General features: G+C 36.7%; 1 long non-coding RNA gene and 1 pseudogene across 1 annotated transcript in view; one reads left to right on the forward strand and one right to left on the reverse strand.

Annotated features, from left to right (window-relative positions):
* The window catches only part of LOC137216853 (uncharacterized), a 282,703-nt gene that overhangs the window by 7,270 nt on the left and 254,918 nt on the right, over positions 1-20,515 (reverse strand). The window lies entirely within an intron of this gene.
* On the forward strand, positions 15,555-16,218 carry LOC137216298 (ferritin heavy chain pseudogene; annotated as a pseudogene).

Consider the following 20,515-nt stretch of genomic DNA (forward strand, 5'->3'; position numbering starts at 1 on the left):
ATACTGTCAAAATCATGAAGTAAGAACAAATGTATCACAGTATTGCAATTGTCTTTGGAGACAATTATAAAATTTTAATAGGAGATATTAAAGATTTCCTGAATGTAGAGATATATCATGTTAATGAATTTATGGACTTAATATTTTAAATATGTCCATTACCCCCACATCAATTTTAGATTCAATAGAACTCCAATAAAAAAACCCACAGATTATACTGTGGGACTTCACAACTGATTTTTAAATCTTGTATGGAAACAGAAAGGATCAAGAATACCCAAGCCATTCCTGAAAGAAAATACAAGGGTTGAATAACTTGCTTTAACAGTTTAAAAAATAAGGGGCCAGATCAAGGTGGCAGAATAGAAGGACATGAAGCTCACCTCCTCCCACAAGTACATCAAAAGTACATCTACACGTGGAACAACTCTCACAGAATACCTGCTGAACACTGGCAGAAGATCTCATAAAAACAAAACCGCAAGGAAGATCACCACGTAACAAAGTAGGACAAAACAACAACAACAAAAAGGAATTTGGATGGGACCTGCACCTCTGGAAGGGAGCTGTGAAAGAGGAAAGGTTCCCTCACCCTGGGAAGCCCCATCACTGGTGGGGAGATCAGCCAGGACAGAAAGGGAGCTTCTGAGGCTCAGAGGAGAGTGCAGCAGCCAGCTTGCAGCAGGCAAAACAGAGAAAGACCAGCACAGAGGGTCCATGCCACTTCCTTGCACTCCCCAACCCAAGATGCACTTCTGGTGTGTGTGGGGGCTGGGTGCTGAAACTCTGGCTTCAGCGTACCCAGAGAAAGGACAGGGGTTGGCTGTGTGGAGAGAGCCTGAAGGAGCTGGACTGTGGTCTAAGCTGCAACCTGGGGTGTGCACAGGAAGGAGCCCAGGTCTGCCACTGAAGCCCCATTGTTAACATGCATGCTGGAAGGGTGGGGCCTACTGGTGCATCCTCATTTTCAGCATGCTTACAGTGGGTGTGGAGTTCTGGGAGCACATAAGCACCTGCAGGTTGCCCACATGCAGAGGTGGGGCTGAAATCCAAGCCAATCCCCAGGAGTCCCAACACTTCAGAAGCAGTCACTGTGTGATCAGCGGATTTATGCACCACAGGTGGCTTTGTAAACTCACTGCCTGCAGGACATCTGAGCCGATTACTGGTGCTCCCATGGCTGGGGCAGGTCTGGTGATAGCAAGCTATAGGCTCTGCAAGTGCACACATGTAGAGGTAGGGCTGGGGTCTGGGCTGACTTGGTAGCTCCGAGGGCAGGTCCAAGTGTGGGACTATGGTGGTCCCAGTGCCTGACCTCAGTGGTTCTGTGCCAACAGATATGCGCTAAGCACTTTGTGAACAGAGCACCTGCGGGACACCTGGGCCAACTGCCTGAATTTCCAAGGTTGAGGCAGTGCTGAGGGCAGTGCCAAAACAGTGTAGTTGGTGAGCTTGCACAACAGGTGACAGGTGATACCACAGAGTGCACTTCCTAGTGGACAGCTCCTGTGGAGGAATACTCAGTGGCTCCTCTCCCAGTGGGAGTGCTCCAGTTCCTCCTACCTCACACCACAGTTCAGAAACAGGTCTGGGGGCATCTACTCCAACAACTGGGGAGCAGACCCTGCACCCAACAGGGCTGTGACAACCACAGAGCAAAGAGGAGGCCTGCTCAACAACCAGTGCAGGCTCTGGTCACCACACCAGTCACACCCCCTACAAAAGGGATAACAGCCTACACACACTGAGAGAAAATGTGGCAAGCATCCATACTAAAAACAGGCCTTGCACCAAAAATATGAGATTCACGCAGGCTACATGGGGATGCTCCCACATAAGAACGCTCCTAGACCATAGTAGATAACTGTTTCTCCTAAACTCATAGAGTCAGAGAAATATAAGTAAAACTAAGAAGCAGAGGAACCACTTCCAATTAAGAGATCAAGAGGATTACCCTGAAAGTACAAACAATGAAACAAACCTCTCCAATCTACTAGACCTCAAATTCAAAAAGGAGGTAATGAAAATACTGAAGGAATTAAGAAAAGCTACCAATAGAAATGCAGATGACTGTAAAAATGGAACTAGAAACTATGAAGAAATCAGGGTAGCAATAGACATACCAGAAAAAATAGACTTTAAAAGGCCATAAAGAAAGATAAAGAAGGACACTATATAATGATACAAGGATAAATACAAGAAAAGGATATTATATTCATTAACATATATGCACCCAGTATAGTAGCACCTAAATACATAAAACAAATACTAACAGACATAAAGGGAGAAATTAACAGGAAAACAAAAATAGTAGGAGACTTTAAAAACCCACTCACATCAATGGACAGATCTTCCAGACAAAAAATCAAGAAGGCAACAGGGGCTTCCCTGGTGGTGCAGTTGTTGAGAGTCCGCCTGCTGATGCAAGGGGCATGGGTTCATGCCCCGGTCCGGGAAGATCCCACATGCCATGGAATGGCTGTGCCTATGAGCCATGGCCGCTGAACCTGTGTGTCCGGAGCCTGTTGCTCCGCAACGGGAGAGGCCACAACAGTGAGAGGCCTGTGTACCGCAAAAAGAAAAAAAAAAAAAAAGAAGGCAACAGATACCCTAAATGATACAATAGAACAGTTAGACTTAATTGATATTTTTAGTACATCACATCCAAAAAAAACTAGAATACACATTCTTTTCAAGTGCACATGGAACAGTCTCTAGGACTGCCTACGTACAAAACAAACCTCAACAAATTTAAGAGGAAAGAAGTCAATTTAAGCATCTTTTCTGACCACAATGTCATGAAACTAGAATTCAACCACAGAAAGAGAAACAAGAAAAAAATGATTACATGGAGACTAAACAACATGCTACTAAAAAACCAATGGGGCAACGATGAAATCAAAGAGGAAATTAAAAAATACCTTGAGACAAATGACAATGAAAACACAACCATACAAAATCTATGGGATGCAGCAATAGCATTCCTAAGAGGGAAGTCCATAGTGATACAGGCCTTCCTCAAAAAAAACAAGAAAAATCTCAAATAAACAACCTAGCCTACCACCCCAAAAAGTTAGAAAAAGAACAAACAAAACCTAAAGTCACCAAAAGGAAAGAAATGATAAATATCAGAGAGGAAAGAAATGAAATAGAGATTGAAAAAATAGAAAAATATCAATAAAATCAAGAGCTAGTTCCTTGAAAGGGTAAACAAAATTGACAAACCTCTGTCCAGGCTCACCAAGAAGAAAAGATAAAGGACCCAAATAAACAAAATAAGAAATGAAAGAGGAGAAATAACAACTGATACCACAGAAATATTACAAAAAACCATAAGAGAATACTATGAACAATTATATGCCAACATTGGACAACCTAGAAGAAATGGACAAGTTTCTAGAGACATACAGCCCACCAAAAGTGAATCAAGAAGAAATAGATAATTTGAACAGATCAATCACTAGAAGTGAAATAGAATCTGTAATAAGAAAAACTCCCTGCAAACAGAAGTCCAGAACAAGATGGCTTCACTGGGGAATTCTATCAAACATACAAAGAACTTATACTGATCCTTCTCAAATTCCTCCTAAAGATTGAATAGGAAGGAACACTCCCAAAGTCATTCTATGAAGCCACCATCACCCTGATACCAAAACCAGACAAAGACACTACCTAAAAAGAAAACTACAGGGCAATATCTTTGATGAATATAGATACAAAAGTTCTCAACAAAATATTAGCAAACTGAATGCAACAACACATAAAAAAAGATCATACACCACGATCAAGTTGGATTCATCCCATGGTCACAAGTATGGTTCAACATATGCAAAACAATTAATGTGATATACCACATCAACAAAAGAAAAGACAAAAACCACATAATTATTTCAATAGATGCAGAAAAAGCCTTCAATATAATTAGACATCCATTCATGATAAAAACTCTTAACAAAGTGGGTATAGAGGGAACATATCTCAACATAATAAAAGCTATTTATGATAAACTAACAGCCAACGTAAAACTCAACAGTGAAAATCTGAAAGGCTTCACAGTAAAATCTGGAAACAAGGATGCCCATTCTCACTACTTCTACTCAACATAGTATTGGAAGTCCTAGCTACGGCAATCAGACAAGAAAAAGAAATAAAAGGTATCCAAATAGGAAGAGAAGAGATAAAATTGCCATTATATGCAGATAACATTATACAATATATAGAAAACCTCAAAGACTCCACACAAAACTACTAGAACTGATAAACAAATTCAGCAAGGTAGCAGGATACAAGATTAAAATACAGTAATCTGTTGTTTCTTTACACTAACAATAAAATATCAGAAAGGAAAAGTAAAAAAAAAAAAATCCCGGAGCTTCCCTGGTGGCGCAGTGGTTGAGAGTCCGCCTGCTGATGCAGGGGACATGGGTTCGTGCCCTGGACCGGGAAGATCCCACATGACGCAGAGCGGCTGGGCCTGTGAGCCATGGCCGCTGAGCCTGCGCCTCTGGAGCCTATGCTCTGCAACGGGAGAGGCCACAACAGTGAGAGGCCCATGTACCACAAAAAAAAAACAACAACAAAGAAACAAAACAAAACAAAAAAAAATCCCTTCTAAAATCTCATCAAAAAAAAAAAAAAGATACTTAGGAATAAACCTGACCAAGGAGGGGAAAGACTTATATGCTGAGAATTATAAAACACTGAGGAAGGAAACTGAAGGTGATTCAAAGAAATGGAAAGATATCCAATACTTTTGGATTAGAAGAATTAATATTGTCAAAATGGTATTACTACCAAAAGCAATCTACAGATTTAATGCAATCCCTATCAAAATACCCATGACATTTTTCACAGAACTAGAACAAACAACCTTAAAACTTATATGGTACCATGAAAGACCCAGAATTGCCAATCAATCCTGAGGAAAAAGAACGAAGTAGGTGCCATAACCCTCCCAAACTTCAGACAATACTACAAAGCTACAGTAATCAAAACAGAATGGTACTGGCACAAAAACAGACATATGGATCAATGGAATAGAAGAGAGAGTCCAGAAATAAACTCACAAACCTACAGTCAGTCTTCAACAAAGGAGGCAAGAATATACAATGGAGAAAAGACAGTCTCTTCAGCAAATGGTGTTGGGAAAGCTGGACAGCCACATGTAAGTCAATGAAGTTAGAACACACCCTCACACTGTACACAAAAATAAACTCAAAATGGATTAAAGACTTAAATATAAGACATGATAACATAAAACTCCTAGAAGAGAGCACAGGAAAAACATTCTCTGACATAAATTGTACCAATGTTTTCTTAGGTCAGTCTCCCAAGGCAACAGAAATAAAAGCAAAAATAAACAAATGGGACCTAATCAAACTTATAAGCTTTTTCACAGCAAAGGAAACCATCAACAAAACAAAAAGACAACCTATGGACCAGGATATAATATTTGCAAACAATGTGACTGACAAGGGCTTGAAACATGAAAACAGTTCATACACGTAAGTAACAAAAAAACCAAACAACCTAATCATATAATGGACAGAAGATCCAAATAGACATTTCTCCAAAGAAGACACACAGATGGCCAATATGCACACGAGAAGATGCTCAACATCGCTAATTATTAAAGAAATGCAAATCAAACCTGCAATGAGGTACCACCTCACACTGGTCAGAATGGCCATCATTAAACAGTCTACAAATAACAAGTGCTGGAGAGGCTGTGGAGAAAAGGGAACCCTCTTATACTGTTAGCGGGACTGTAAATTGGTGCAGCCACTATGGAGAAGAGTATGCAGGCTCCTCAAAAAACTAAAAATAGAGTTGTTGTATTATCCAGCAATCCCACTCCTGGGCATATATCTGGAGAAAACTATAACTCAAAAAGATACATGTACTCCTATGTTCATAGCAGCACTATTTACAACAGGCAAACATGAAAGCAACCTAAATGTTCATTGACAGATAAATGGATAAAGAAGATGTGGTACATATATACAATGGAATATTACTTAGCCATGAAAGAATGAACTTTGCAGCAACATGGATGTACCTAGAAATTATTATACTAAATGAAGTAATAAGTCAGAAAGACAAATATCATATGATATCACTTATATGTGGATGGAATCTAAAATATGACACAAATGAACTTATTTATGAAACAGAAACATACTCACAGACATAGAAAATAAACTTATGGTTACCAAAGGGGAAAAGGGATGGGGGAGGGATAAATTAGGAGTTTGGGATTAGTAGATACAGTCTACTATATATAAAATAGACAAAAAACAAGGTCCTACTATATAGCACAGGGAACTATATTCAATATCCTGTAATAAACCATAATGGAAAAGAATATGAAAAAGAATATATATATATATATGAAACTGAATATATATATAAAACTGAATCACTTTACTGTACACCAGAAACTAACACAACATTGTAAATCAACTATACTTCACTAAAAAATTAAATTAAAAATAGTTTAAAAATGTACTTATTTTAAAGTAAAATAATCAGACAGCATGGTATTTGGACATGGATGCGTAAATAAATCACTCAGAATGAAAATAAAAATCCTAGAAACTGAGTAACCTATGTATGGACAATTGATGCACGAAAGAGATGGCCTTGAAGAAAAGCAAGAAAGGATGAACTTTACAAAAAGTCATGTGGCGACAACTGATGAATCAACAGGACTTTTACTGCATATCATATGCAAAGATCAATTCCAGGTTGACATCAGCAAAAATGGCAGAATAAATGATCCCCAATTCTATCATGCATAAAAGCAAGAAAAAACTGGCAAAAACTGTCAGAATCAACTTTTTTTTAGATTCTGGAAACTTACCAAGGCTTGCAACAATCTGGAGAATGTACTTGCTCAAAAAAAGAAAAAAATGAAAAGAACAATTCTCAGTAAGAACTGAGAATCTTGTGGCATTTAACTTACCCCATTCCCATACCCAGCTCCCTTTCCCCATGGTAGCCATGAAAGTAACAGACCACTGGACCACTTTCCTGGCACCAAAGGAAAAAGAACAGAACTTATTCACATAGAGTTGTAATTAATTATTTGTTCTGACCTGTCTGGTATCTCCCTGGAAAACTGGCTCAAACGTTAGTTTTTATGTCAGTAACTTGCAGGTTTACTGTTAAAGCAGCTTGCAAATTGGGGGCAGCATTTCCTGAAAACCTTGCAGGCTAAAACAATCTTAGGTTCCTGCCACCTCAGATGATAGGTGATGTGTAACAAGCTGTGGAAAACAATAGACTAACCAAAAAGTTTGGGAGGTTTTATGGAATGAATTGTGTCCCCTCAAAATTCATATGTTGAAACCCTAACCCCAGAATCTTAGAATATGACCATATTTGGAGATGCGTGCACACAGAGAAAAGGCCATGTGAGAGAGGCCTTAGGAGAAATCAAACCTGCCAACACCTTGCTCTAGGACTTGAAGTCTCTAGAACTGTGAGAAAATTAATTTCTGTGGTTTAAGCCACGCAGTCTGTGATATTTTGTTATGGTAGCCCTAGCAACTAACACAGGAGGAACGTCCCTAAAACTTTGGAAAGTTGCAAAATATTCCTGGGATCTAGAGCGGAATCTAGAAGGTCAATAATTTTCCAATGTCACATTTTATGATAATGTTTATGTGAAATTTGCAGAATAGGCAAATCCATAGAGACTGAAAGTAGAACAGTGATTGTCAGGGGATGGGAGTGATGGGTGATTGACATTAACTCCTAATGACTATGGTTTCATTATGGGGTAGTGGAAAGTTCTGGAATTAGACAGTGGTGAGGGCTATACAACAGTAAATATATTGTAATCCACTTAGGTGTACACTTTAAAAATGGTGAATTAGGGCTTCCCTGGTAGCGCAGTGGTTGTGAGTCCACCTGCCGATGCAGGGGACACGGGTTCATGCCCCGGTTCGGGGGGATCCCACGTGCCACGGAGCGGCTGGGCCCGGGAGCCATGGCCACTGGGCCTGTGCGTCCAGAGCCTGTGCTCCACAGCAGGAGAGGCCACGGCGGTGAGAGGTCCGTGTACCGCAAAAAAAAAAAAAAAAAAAAAAAAAAAAGCTGAATTATATGCTATATAAAATATATCCCAAATTTTACAAATGCTATAAAAATCAATTCCAGGCAGAAAAAATGACTAACGCATGAAAGGGGAAACTATACATTTTTAGAAGATGCATAAGACAATATTTTTATGATTTTATCTTGAAGGAAAGATGTGTTAAACTAGATGAAAACAGCCATATGCATGAAGGAAATACTGATAAACTCAATTACATTAAACTTAATCTCTCTTTGTCTAAAGACACAATAAAACTGTGAGAAGGTAAAAGAAAGTAAGGAGAGGATGTGTGCAACATGTATATTTAACTAATTATATGTATATAATACATACCAACAAACAAAAATTACAAGAAGCCATTAAGAAAATCTCCAAATACCAGTTTTTTAAAATGGGCCATAAATTTTACTATACTTTACAAAAGAGGATATACCAATTACCACTAAACATGTAAACATACCTTTAACTTCATTAGTAAATCAGACAAATTCAAATTAAAATCTCAATGAAACATTATCGCATACATACCAGATTGGCAATTACTAAAACCTCTGATGACACCAATTGTTGGTAAAATTGTGAAGCAAAGGAGAATCTCATGCATGACTGGCAGATTGTAAGTTGTTCAACTATGTTGGAAAAAATATTAGCATTATCTACTCATTTAAATAACACTTGATTTGTAATATAGCAACATCCCATCTAAGTATATAAAGCAGAATGAATCTTGTACATGCTTGCTAGTAGATATTGAAAATATTTCCAGCAGCAGTGTTTGTAATGATTTTCAATTGGAAAAATCTTCAAATGTCTATCAATAGTAGAATGAACAAACTTGGAGATATTCATACAATAGAATAGTATACAGCAAACCAAATGAAATAACTATAGCTATATTTAATGATGTTAGATTCTCACAATGTTGAGCAATAAATAAAAAAGAAAGTAATGCAGTAGTGTGCTCACTTTGCATCAAAATCAAGGAAAAATAATATATTTATAGACATATTTATATAAGTAGTAAAATTATAAAGAAAAGCAAGGTAATAATTATCATAAAAGTCAAAATATTTAGAATAGAGAGAAAGGATAGACACATGAGGGATTTCTGAGATACTAAAAATGATCTATTTTTTTCACTTTGGTTGTTACAAATTATACATACTCATAATTATTCTTTACATTGTGTTTTATGCACTATTATTTATGTAAAATACATCTCAAAATAAAAATAGATATAGATAGATGATAGATAGATAGATAGATAGATAGATAGATAGATAGATAGATAGATAGATATAGATGATGCTAGAACAATTTTCCAGATGGGGAAAATAAGTTTTTATTCCTTCCTCACAACGTATGCAAAAATTCAATTGTATTACATATAGTAAATAGTTAAATTTGAGATGCTAGGAAAGGCTTTCTTATATAAAAAACATGTATTACAAATGTTTAAGGAAAGCAATAATAAAAATAATATTTGAAAGTTTTGACCCTTTCTTGCTGTCTTACTATCTCCAATTTTTTTTTACAATCAATTTATTTTTGATAAGGTAATATATTCTTATGATTCTCTCTCTCTCACCTACCTTCTTGTAGGTCTTTGTCTGGCTTTAGTATCAGGGTAGTGAGGGACTCATTAAATGAGTCTGGAAGTGTTCCCTCCTCTTCAATTTTGTGGAAAAGTTTAAGAAAGATTGGTATTTTTTCCTAAGAATTCACTAGTGAAGCCATCTGACTCTGTGCTTTTCTTTTTTGGGAGGTTTTTGATTACTGATTCAATCTCCATACTAGATATAGGTCTGTTCAGACTTCATGCTTTAGTCTTGGTAGGTTGTATGTTTCCAGGAATTTACTCATCTTTTCTAGACTATTCAGCTTGTTGGTATATAATTGTCCATAGTAGTGTCCTTATGATTCTTTGTATTTCTGTGGCATAAGTTGTAATGTCTCTCATTTCTGATACTGATTGTTCTCTCTTTTTCTTAGTCTACCCCAGGGTTTTTTTCGCTTTTTAAAAAATCTTTTCAAAAAACAGTTCTGAGTTTCACTGTTTTTTTCTATTGTTTTTCCATTTTCTATTTGGTTTATTTCTGTCTTTTTTTTAAATTCCTTCTGCTAACTTTGGGCTTTATTTTTCTTTTTCTAAATCCTTGAGGTATGAAGTTAGATTTTTTGAGCTCTTTCTTCTTTTATGATGTAGACTTTTCTAACTATGAACAGCCCTCTTAGTACTCTTTTTCTCAATTTCATACGTTTTGGTATGTTGTGTTTTTATTTTTGTCTCGAGGTATTTTCTAGTTTCCTCTGATTCTTTTTTGACCCAATCGTTGTTCAAGAGTGTATGGTTTAATTTCCACATATTTGTGAATTTTTCAGTTTTCCTTCTGCTACTGATTTCTATTTTTATTCCACTGTGATCAGAAATGATACTTCGTATGATTTTAATCTTAAATTTGTTAAGACTTGTTTCATGATCTAACATGTGATCCATCCTGGAGAAGGATCTATTCTCAGTTGAGAAGAATGTGTATTGTGGTGTATTGTGGTATTGAGTGGAAAGTTTATAGAAACTTTGTTTGTTACATTTGGCCTATAGTGTTATTGAAGTCCTCTGTTTGCTTACTGATCTTCTGTCTGGATATTCCATCCTTTCTTGAAAGTGTGGTACTGAAATCTCTTACTCTTACTGTATTGCTATCTATTTCTTCCTTCAGTTCTACCAGTGTATGCTCTGATACTGAGTGCAAATATCTTCCTGGTGGATTGACCCTTTATCATTATATAATATCCTTCTTTATTTCTTGTGAGAGTTTGTAATTTAAAATCTATTTTGCCTGATAAAATCAGTCAACCCTGCTCTCTACTGTTTGCCAATGACATGGAATATTATCTCTTTTCATCCCTACACTTTCTGCCTATACGTGTCCTTAAATCTGAAGTGATTTTCTTAGTACGATAGTTTCTAGGTCCATCCAAGTTGCTGCAGATGGCAATATTTCAATATTTCATCCTTTTTCACAGGGTACTATATTCAGTATCTCGTAATAACCTATAATGAAAAATAATCTGAAATATACATATATATATTTAACTGAATAGAACTGAATCACTTTGCTGTACACCTGAAACTAACACAATACTGTGAATCAACTATACTTCAATTTAAAAAAATAGTGATTTTTCTTGTAGATAGCATATAGTTAGTCCTGCTTTTTTTTGTTTGTTTTTTGTTTTTGCGGTATGCGGGCCTCTCACTGTTGTGGCCTCTGCCGTTGCGGAGTACAGGCTCCAGACGCGCTGGCTCAGCGGCCATGGCTCACGGGCCTAGCTGCTCCGTGGCATGTGGGATCTTCCTGGACCGGGGCACGAACCCGTGTCCCTTGCATTGGCAGGCGGACTCTCAACCACTACGCCACCAGGGAAGCCCAGTCCTGCTTTTTATCCCTTCACCCATTCTATGTCTTCTAGTTGGAGAATTTAATCTATTTACATTTAAATTATTATTCTTAGGAAAGTATTTACTATTGCCATTCGTTGTTTTCTGTTAGTCTTTTAATTCTTTTGTCTGTCTGTTCCCCTTCATCTTGCTTTGTGTTTTTTTGATATTTTGAATTGATATACTTTCATTCCTTTCACTTTTTCTTTTGTATAATTTCTATAGGTATTTTTTGGTTACTTTGGGGTTATGTAATACATATATAATATTATTATATTTTATAAGAATATGATATATCTTATAACAGTCATTGTTTAAGCTGACAACTAGAGTTCAACTGCATACAAATGCTCTACACTTTAACTTCTCCCCTCTCCAGTTCATGTTATCATTGTCAGAATTTACTGACCATCTCCAGAAGTCAGCTTTCTCCTGCCATGACAGGCACCATACAACCTCTAGGTTTCCTCTTACTTCCCGCGAGAGAAAGCATCTAACGTGGCAAGACTCTATGTCTCAAGCCTGACACTCAAACATTTGCAAACTTGTGGAGGATTTTGATAATGCTGCTAGAGTTTGCTTACTGCCTAAGGATCCTTGGGTTTGGAAAGAATTTAAATGAAACTTTTCACCATAGTTTTTTCTTTTTTTTTTCAAAAAATCTTTCAGAGTGGGTGTCATGCATACACGTCACAATTTGAAGGTATTCATATTGTGTATCCTTTAACACATTTTTAGGTATAATTTTTAAAAATACTTTTGTCTTTAACTTTTATACTAGAATTAAAAAGTGATTTACCCACCACCTCATTGTCCATCTTTATAAGAGCTATTTCTAATTCTCTATAAGGAAAATCACATAACTCTGTTTCATTAGGGTTGGTTTCTGGAGATTTCTCTGTTTCCTTTGTTTGGAACATCTTTATCTGATTCCTCATTTTCATAGGTTTTCTGTGTTGGTGTCTATACATTTGACAAAGCAGACACCTCTTTCAGTCTTCACTGACTTGCCTCATACAGAAGAAGACCCCTGCCAATCAGCCTGGCCAGATATTTTGGGGACCTCTACCAACTCCTACCCTCCCCAGGGAAAAGCAGGCATCTGTGGCTTTTGTCCGTTCCCTCCATGCTGAGCCCAGGAGGTAGGGGTAGCTATGGCATCTACCAGCCCAAGCTGCTACCTCCATTCTTCACCAGGTGGCTAGACTGTGCTACATCTATCAGAGCTTCAAGACTAGTGAGATCAATGTTAGTTCTTTGGTCAGCCCTGGAAAAGTGGGGGCATTGGACATACAGATCAACTCTTTTCCTTCTCAGGGGCAAGCTGAAAACTAGGATTTTTTATCCATTAACCCTGTGTTGATCATGGGAGAGAAACAATGGCATCTACACACGAGCTGCCACTGGCCCATCAGAACTTCAGAACTGGTGAAACAGATGCTATTTCTTTTTTTAATTTTTATTTTTCTTCAACTGAAGTATAGTTGATTTACAATGTTGTGCCAATCTCTGCTGTACAGCAAAGTGACTCAGCTATACACATACAGACATTCTTTCCTTTATATTCTTTTCCATTATGGTTTATGACAGGATATTGAATATAGTTCCCTGTGCTATACAGTACTGATTCCATTCCTTTGTGCAGCCCTGGAGAGGATGGATTGCTGGATGCATGGATCAACTCTTTCCCTCACAAGGGGGAAGCTGAGAGCTGAGATTTTTTTTGTCTGCTCACTGTGCAGAGCAGGAGATAAGATCAATGGCATTCTACCATCCCAATGTGCACTTCTATTCTCCCTGTGGTGGCTAGATTGTGCCAGATTCATCAGAGCTCCAAAACAGAAGGCAGTCATCTGAGAAACCCCCTTGGAAAAGACAGGGTCCCGATGCATGAAGCTACACTTTCCCGCCCTGGCATGAAGTTTGCACAATAATGATAGGTAACTACACACCCAGACAATTTTACTGGTGAATATCATCAAACATTTAAGGAAGAAATAACACCAATCTCCCACAAACATTTTTAGAAAATAACAGAAATAAGAACATGTCACAACTGATTGTATGAGACAATGTGATCTTGATACAAAAGCCTGACAAGGGCATTATAAGAAAATTAATTTATAGTTCAAAACTACTCAGGAGCATAGCATCAAAATTCCTCAAGAAAACATTATGAATTGAATCCATCAATATTTAACAAAAAGGAAAATAGATTATAACAAAGTGGGTTTATCTCAGGAATGTGAGGTTGGTTTAAAATTCTAAAATCCATCTAAATCACCACAAATCTATTTAAAAAATAAGAAGCAAAAGTAATGATCTCAACAGATATAGAAAAGAATTTTTTTAAAGAAATTCAACACTAAATCATAATAACTAATTTCAGCACACTGTAAGTAGGAGGGAACTCCCTCAGTCTGCTAAAATGCTTCTAGCAAAGATCTATAGCTAACATCAAGCTTACTGTTATGATATTGAAGTTTCCATCTAAAATAGGGAAAAGTCAGGGATGTCTGCTCTCATTACTTCTAATCAACATTAGAAGTAGGTCTTAACCAAGCAATAAGACAGAAGAGTAAACAAATACATAAATATTGGATAAGAAGTAAAACTACTGTTATTTTCAGAGAGTATGATTATATGCTAGAAAAAATCTACAGGAATCCATTAATAAAAATATTAGAACTCTAACTCACATAAGTTAAAATATAAAAAAGCAACTGCATTAACATATACTAGCAACAAAATATTGAGAATTTTAATTCTGAAATATCATTAAAGTGGCATGAAAATATTAAAGAGTTAGGAATACATTTAATGAAATTTTCCAAGAGCTCATGACTGAAAAACCCATGACGTAGATAAGGAATATTAAAGAATGGTTAAATAAATGGAGAGATTATTTATGTTCATTAATTGAGGGAATATTGCTATGATACTGAAGAAACTGACAGTCGGATTCTACAATTTATGCTACAGAAGAGCTAGTATTAGTTTTCAAAAGGATAGTGATATTGTGCGACATTTAGTCCCAGATATCAAGACTTACAAAGAAGCTTCATTAACTAAGACAGAATAGTATTGATATATGGATAGATGAATCAATAAATGGAATAAAATAGGGAATTCAGAATAAGACGTAAGCTTATACGGTCATTTGACTTTCCACAAATACATTTCTACAATTTAATGGGGAAAAGAAAGTCTGCCTTATCAACAAATAGTACTGGGACAACTGGATATGATTATGGGGAAAAAAATGAACTTGGATGCTATCTTACTCCACACGCAAAATTTCATTTCAGGATGATCATAGACGTAAGTGTAAAAACTTTATATACCTGCTGGAATAAATCACAGAAGAATATCTTTGCAATCTATGAATATGAAATAAAAACTTTCTCAGTAGGGAAAGCTGAATTTGTCCCAAATGGACCTACAATATAATAACTGATAAAAGAAGTTCATCAGACTGTAGAGAAATTATATATGACAGAAAATTGGATCTGCAGTAAAGACAAAGTAAACACCTGTACTGATTCAATTAATAAATGGTCTAACACTAGAATCAAAAGGCAGAGACTGTCAGACTAGATTTAAAAGCAAGATTAAACTCTATGGTGTTGAGTAGAAACAATTTAATAAAAGAGGCACAGAGTGACAGTAAACAGTTAAGGAAAGTTATAAAAATTGAATATGAATCATATTAAAGTGGATGTAAAAAGCTATATTAAGTAAAAATTGACAGACTAAGATAGAAAAATCAGCACTCATAGAGAATAAACATCCCTCTCCCAGTACCTGATAGAAAATGTAGAAAAAAAAATCAGTGAAGATACAAGAGATTTGAAAACCACCAACTTGATCTAGTTGACATTTAAAGAATGCTATACCGGCCACAGTCTTCGCGGAGAGTCACCGAGGTTTCCTGCTTCAACAGTGCTTGGACAGAACCCTGCGCTTGTCCCCCACTCCGGCCGGCCGCTCAGAACCAGCCCTCGCCACCACCTCACAGCGCCCTCCGACCGCCTCTCCCCAGCCGCCGGCCATGACGACCGCATCCCCCTCGCAGGTGTGCCAGAACTACCACCAGCACTCGGAGGCTGCCATCAGCCGCCAGATCAGCCTGGAGCTCTACGCCTCCTACGTCTACCTATCCATGTCATACTATTTTGACCGCGATGATGTGGCTCTGAAGAACTTTGCCAAATACTTTCTTCACCAGTCTCGTGAGGAGAGGGAACATGCTTTGAAACTGATGAAGCTGCAGAACCAACGGGGTGGCCGAATCTTCCTTCAGGATATCAAGAAACCAGACCGTGATGACTGGGAGGATGGGCTGAATGCAATGGAACGTGCGCTACACTTGGAAAAAAGTGTGAATCAGTCATTACTGGAACTGCACAAATTGGCCACTGACAAAAATGATCCCAATTTGTGTGACTTCATTGAGACGCTTTACTTGAACGAGCAGGTGAAATCCATCAAAGAGTTGCGTGACCATGTAACCAACTTACACAAGATGGGGGCCCCCGAATCTGGCATGGCAGAGTATCTCTTTGACAAGCACATCCTGGGAAACAGTGATAATGAGAGCTAAGCCTTAGACTGGCTTCCCATAGCCACGGGGATGACTTCCCTGGTCACCAAGGCAGTGCACGCATGTTTGGGTTACCTTTACCATTTCTATAAGTTGTACCAAAACATCTACAAGTTCTTTCCTTAGTACCATTCCTTCAAATAGAGTAATTTGTTACTCCTCTCGCCAAAATAAGAACGCTATACAAACAAGTGCAGCATATATGTACAAGTGCAGAGAACATTCACCAAGGTAGAAGGTATGCTGAGCCATAAGACCAAATCCTCAACAAATTTAAAAGAATTGAAACCATACAGTAATAGTGTATTAGTTTCCTAGGCCTGCCATAACAAAGTACCACAAACTGGGGAGTTTAAAACAACAGAAATTTACTGTTTCAGTTCTGGAGGCAAGAAGCCTGAAACCAATGTGTCACCAGAGCCAATCTCCCTCTAAAACCTGCAGTGGAATCCTTCCTTGCATTTTCTTAGCTTCTGGTGGTTTGTCAGCAATCTTTGACATTCTTTGGCCTGTTCATGCATCACTCTGATTCTCTGCCTTCACATGACTTTTGCCCTGTGCCTATCTTCACATGGCTGCCTTCTTATATGGACACCAGTCGTATAGGAGTAAGGGTTCACCCGACTCCAATATGACCTTATCTTAACTAATTACATCTACATTGATTCTGCTTTCAAATAAGGTCACATTCTGAGGTACTGGGGGTGAGGACATCAGCATATCTTTTTTTTCAGGTGGGAACATATCTCAACCCATACCAAATAGTATGGAGAGATTCCCTCAATTTTGGAATTTCTGCAACATGTGTTAATAACCCATGGGTCAAAGAAGAAATCATAAGAAAAAATAGTGAATATTGGGAGCTGAACACCTACCATATATATCAATAATGGATATCCAAGTATCAAATTTTGTGGTATGTATCCAAAGCAATGCTTAGAATTTTATAAATATAAATAACTGCTAGAAAAATGATTTAAAAATTAATGACCTAAGCTTGTACCGTAAGAGCACTAGTAAAAGAGCAAATTAAACCTAAAATAATAGAAGGTAAATAAAAAAAATAAGATCATAAATCAAGAAATAGGAAACAGATAACAATAGATAATAAAGTTAAGATATGGGGTTTGGGGGGAAAAATAATAAAAATTGTAGATACTAACCAGACTGATTAAGAAAAAAAGATATACATATTGCCTAAAGCAGTAATTAAAAAGGGAATATCATTAAACATATTAAAAGGACTACAGACATTAAAAGGGTAATAAAATAATATTATAAATCTGTTTATATCATTAAATTCAACAACCTAGCTAACTGGAGATATTTATTGAAAACCATGAATTACCCAAACTGACAGATGAAGAAATAAAAATTTAGAAAAACACTTTTCATTAAGGTAATTCAATTCATAATCAGAAACCACCTAAGAAAAGCAGAAAATAAAATGGAGAGAGCAAGATCAGGAGAGAGAAATAGGAAGAGAGGAGAAGAGGGAGGAAAAAAAAGAGAAAGAAAGAACGTAAGGATGAATGGGTGGGAAGGAGGAAAGAAAGCAGGGAGGAAGGAGGGAAGGAAGAAAACCTCCAGGCACAGTTTCATTAATTAATTAATTAATCAAATATTTAAGCAATAAATAATGCCATATCTAAAATAAACTGTTTTCATAAATAGAAGTGGAGGAAATCCTTCCTAAGTCAGCTAGCCAGGACATTAAAACCCTGATACCAAAAACTGACAAAAACATCACGGAAAAAGAAAATTTATACCAATATCCCTCATAAATATAGATGCAAATTCCCTTTCAAAATATCAGTAGATAATTTAAAGTAATGTACAAAAAGAATAATACACCATGACTTGTTGGGGTTTATCCAAGAAAAGCAAAGTTGGTTTGCCATTTGACAAAAAATCATTTTAATCTACCATATTAACAGAATGAAATATGTATATATAAATATGTATACCTTCATAAGGCATTAGCATTATCTCCTAAAGTTGACAATAGACATATATATGAGCCAGAAATTCCCCTCCTACATATATACTAAAAAGGGTTTGTGTATTTTCAAGTACTGTGCACAATATCGACAAACTGGAAAAAAACCAAATGCTCATAAACAATAATGTAGATGAATTAACTGTGGTACAGTAAAATGCAGTATTATACAGTAGTCAAAACAAATGAACTAGCAACATGTAAAAACATGAAAGAATTTTGTGATAAAATGTTGAGGACAAATGAGTCTCCAAAGATTGCATACAGCATGATATACTTCTTTTATGAAATAAAACATCTTAAAAATATTTACTGTTTCAGAAGTTATAAACAAACCAAAAGAGACTCCTGGTTTCAACTTTGACATGTAAACAGCTAGGAGATAGCTATTTCCATCATTACAGAAAGAAAACTGCTGAACAAACTGAAAATTAAGGACTCTTCTTAGACGCATCAGAGAATTGTGATCACAGGGCAAACTGCCACTCTTGAAATCTGGAGAGAGAGATGAATAGAGAATCACAGCTGAAACCTGGAAACAAAAAGTCCTAGGAACACTTAAGTTGTAATTTTAACAAATTGTTTGAGGTTGAGTACACTAGCATGAGGGAGAACTCCTAAGTGCTGTGTTTTGGCATGTGTGTCGGGGGTACACTTTCATGGACTTTGCCTTCAGGAGCCCAATGAGATCCTCACAGTGAAAAGCCTGGAAAGATCCTCTACTGGCTCTGAAACAGGAAAAGGAAACATAACCATTTTGAAATATGCCAAGACTGTTCTCCAAAACAAAGGGAACTTTGCAGGAGAAAAGGCTTTACCAGAGCCTTATTACACCCTAGGGAGAAGAGCATTTATCCAATTCTACTCCCTCCCCCACCCCAAATCCTTCCTGTATTACCTAAGAGGAGAAATTAAGGCTAAGAAACATTGTTGCAAGTCACAGCTCAGAGACATGGGCCCACTAAACGACTGAGATTTAATCATAAATTGAAAGAAACTTCTCCCATACCTTGCCACCATACCAAGAGGGATTGGTGTAACAGTGGCTTACAGTGAAAAGAGCTGCATAACAAAGACTTTATCCAAGTGGGAGTAATTAAGGAATTCTAAAGTCAACAAAGGAGACACAACAAGGTCATACAAGGACCTTACAAAGTTCCCTTTGTTTTGGACAACAGTTATGGCATATTTCGAAATGGTTGCTATTTACCAAAAAACACAATTTAAATAAAAGTAATCAGGTTCTAAAAAAAAAAAAGTAATCGGGTTCAAGGTAAAACAATGAAAACATTCAGTATGAAAAATACTAAGAGGAAATCTACTTTAACAGGACTGTTACTAAATCAAGCAGACTTTAAGGCAAGCACCATTTCCAGTGATAACGAGGGAGATTTCATAAAATGACAAAATGGTCAATCCTTCATGAATATATCACAATTATAAATCTATGCACATATTTATATAACTGAAAAAATATATATAAATTTACAGAATTACAAGAAGTAAAAGGGGAAATCAAGTATAATGAGAGAATAAAAAAGAAGATAACTTCCATAGAAATAAAAATATATCAGAGATTGTAATAATAATAATAAAATAGCCCTTAGTGGCACTGAATCACATACATAACAATAAAGATCTGAATTAGCAAAATTTAGTTACTGTATCAGAGAATCCTCTCAAAATACAGAATTAAAGGAAAACCATAGAAATTATGATAGCCAAGATATTGAGCAGTGCCCTTCAAGCACTAATGTGGATATAAATCACCAGGTGATCTTGTTAAAAATGCACATTTTGAATGAGTAAATATGTGGTAGGGCCTGTGATTCTGCATTTCTCATTGGTTCCCAAGAGATGCATAAGTTACTGATCAGCAGACCTTACTTTAAATAGCAAGGATACAGAGAGCAAATATGGAAGAACATCTTTATTCTCTCTCTCACACACACACACACACACACACACACACACACACACACACACACAGAGCATTTATACAACAGGAGTTCCATAGGAAAACATGGAGTCTTGGAGGAGTAAAAAGCAGTCAAGTGCACAACAGAAGAAGGCACTTATTTTGAGGTGAAAGCGTTTACTGAAGACTGGGCGGAATTGTTTGTGTGTGATATTTTCTAAAAACATCATAGTAAATATCTGAACTAAAAGAGTAAGGAAAAAATAGCAAAAAGATTTAAACACATTTTTGGAACCAGAAATCAAATAAGAGCTTGGACACACCTTTAACAATTTGGGGACCTGGCAAGAGTATAAGACTTCTAAGTCAAGCTAAAAATCTGTTACATAAAACATATATATTATCCTGCCTTGAAAAAAGTTAAAAGCCTGGTTGACTGTTTTTATATGAAA

The sequence above is a fragment of the Pseudorca crassidens genome, chromosome X, assembly GCF_039906515.1.
Source record: "Pseudorca crassidens isolate mPseCra1 chromosome X, mPseCra1.hap1, whole genome shotgun sequence".
NCBI lineage: Eukaryota > Metazoa > Chordata > Mammalia > Artiodactyla > Delphinidae > Pseudorca > Pseudorca crassidens.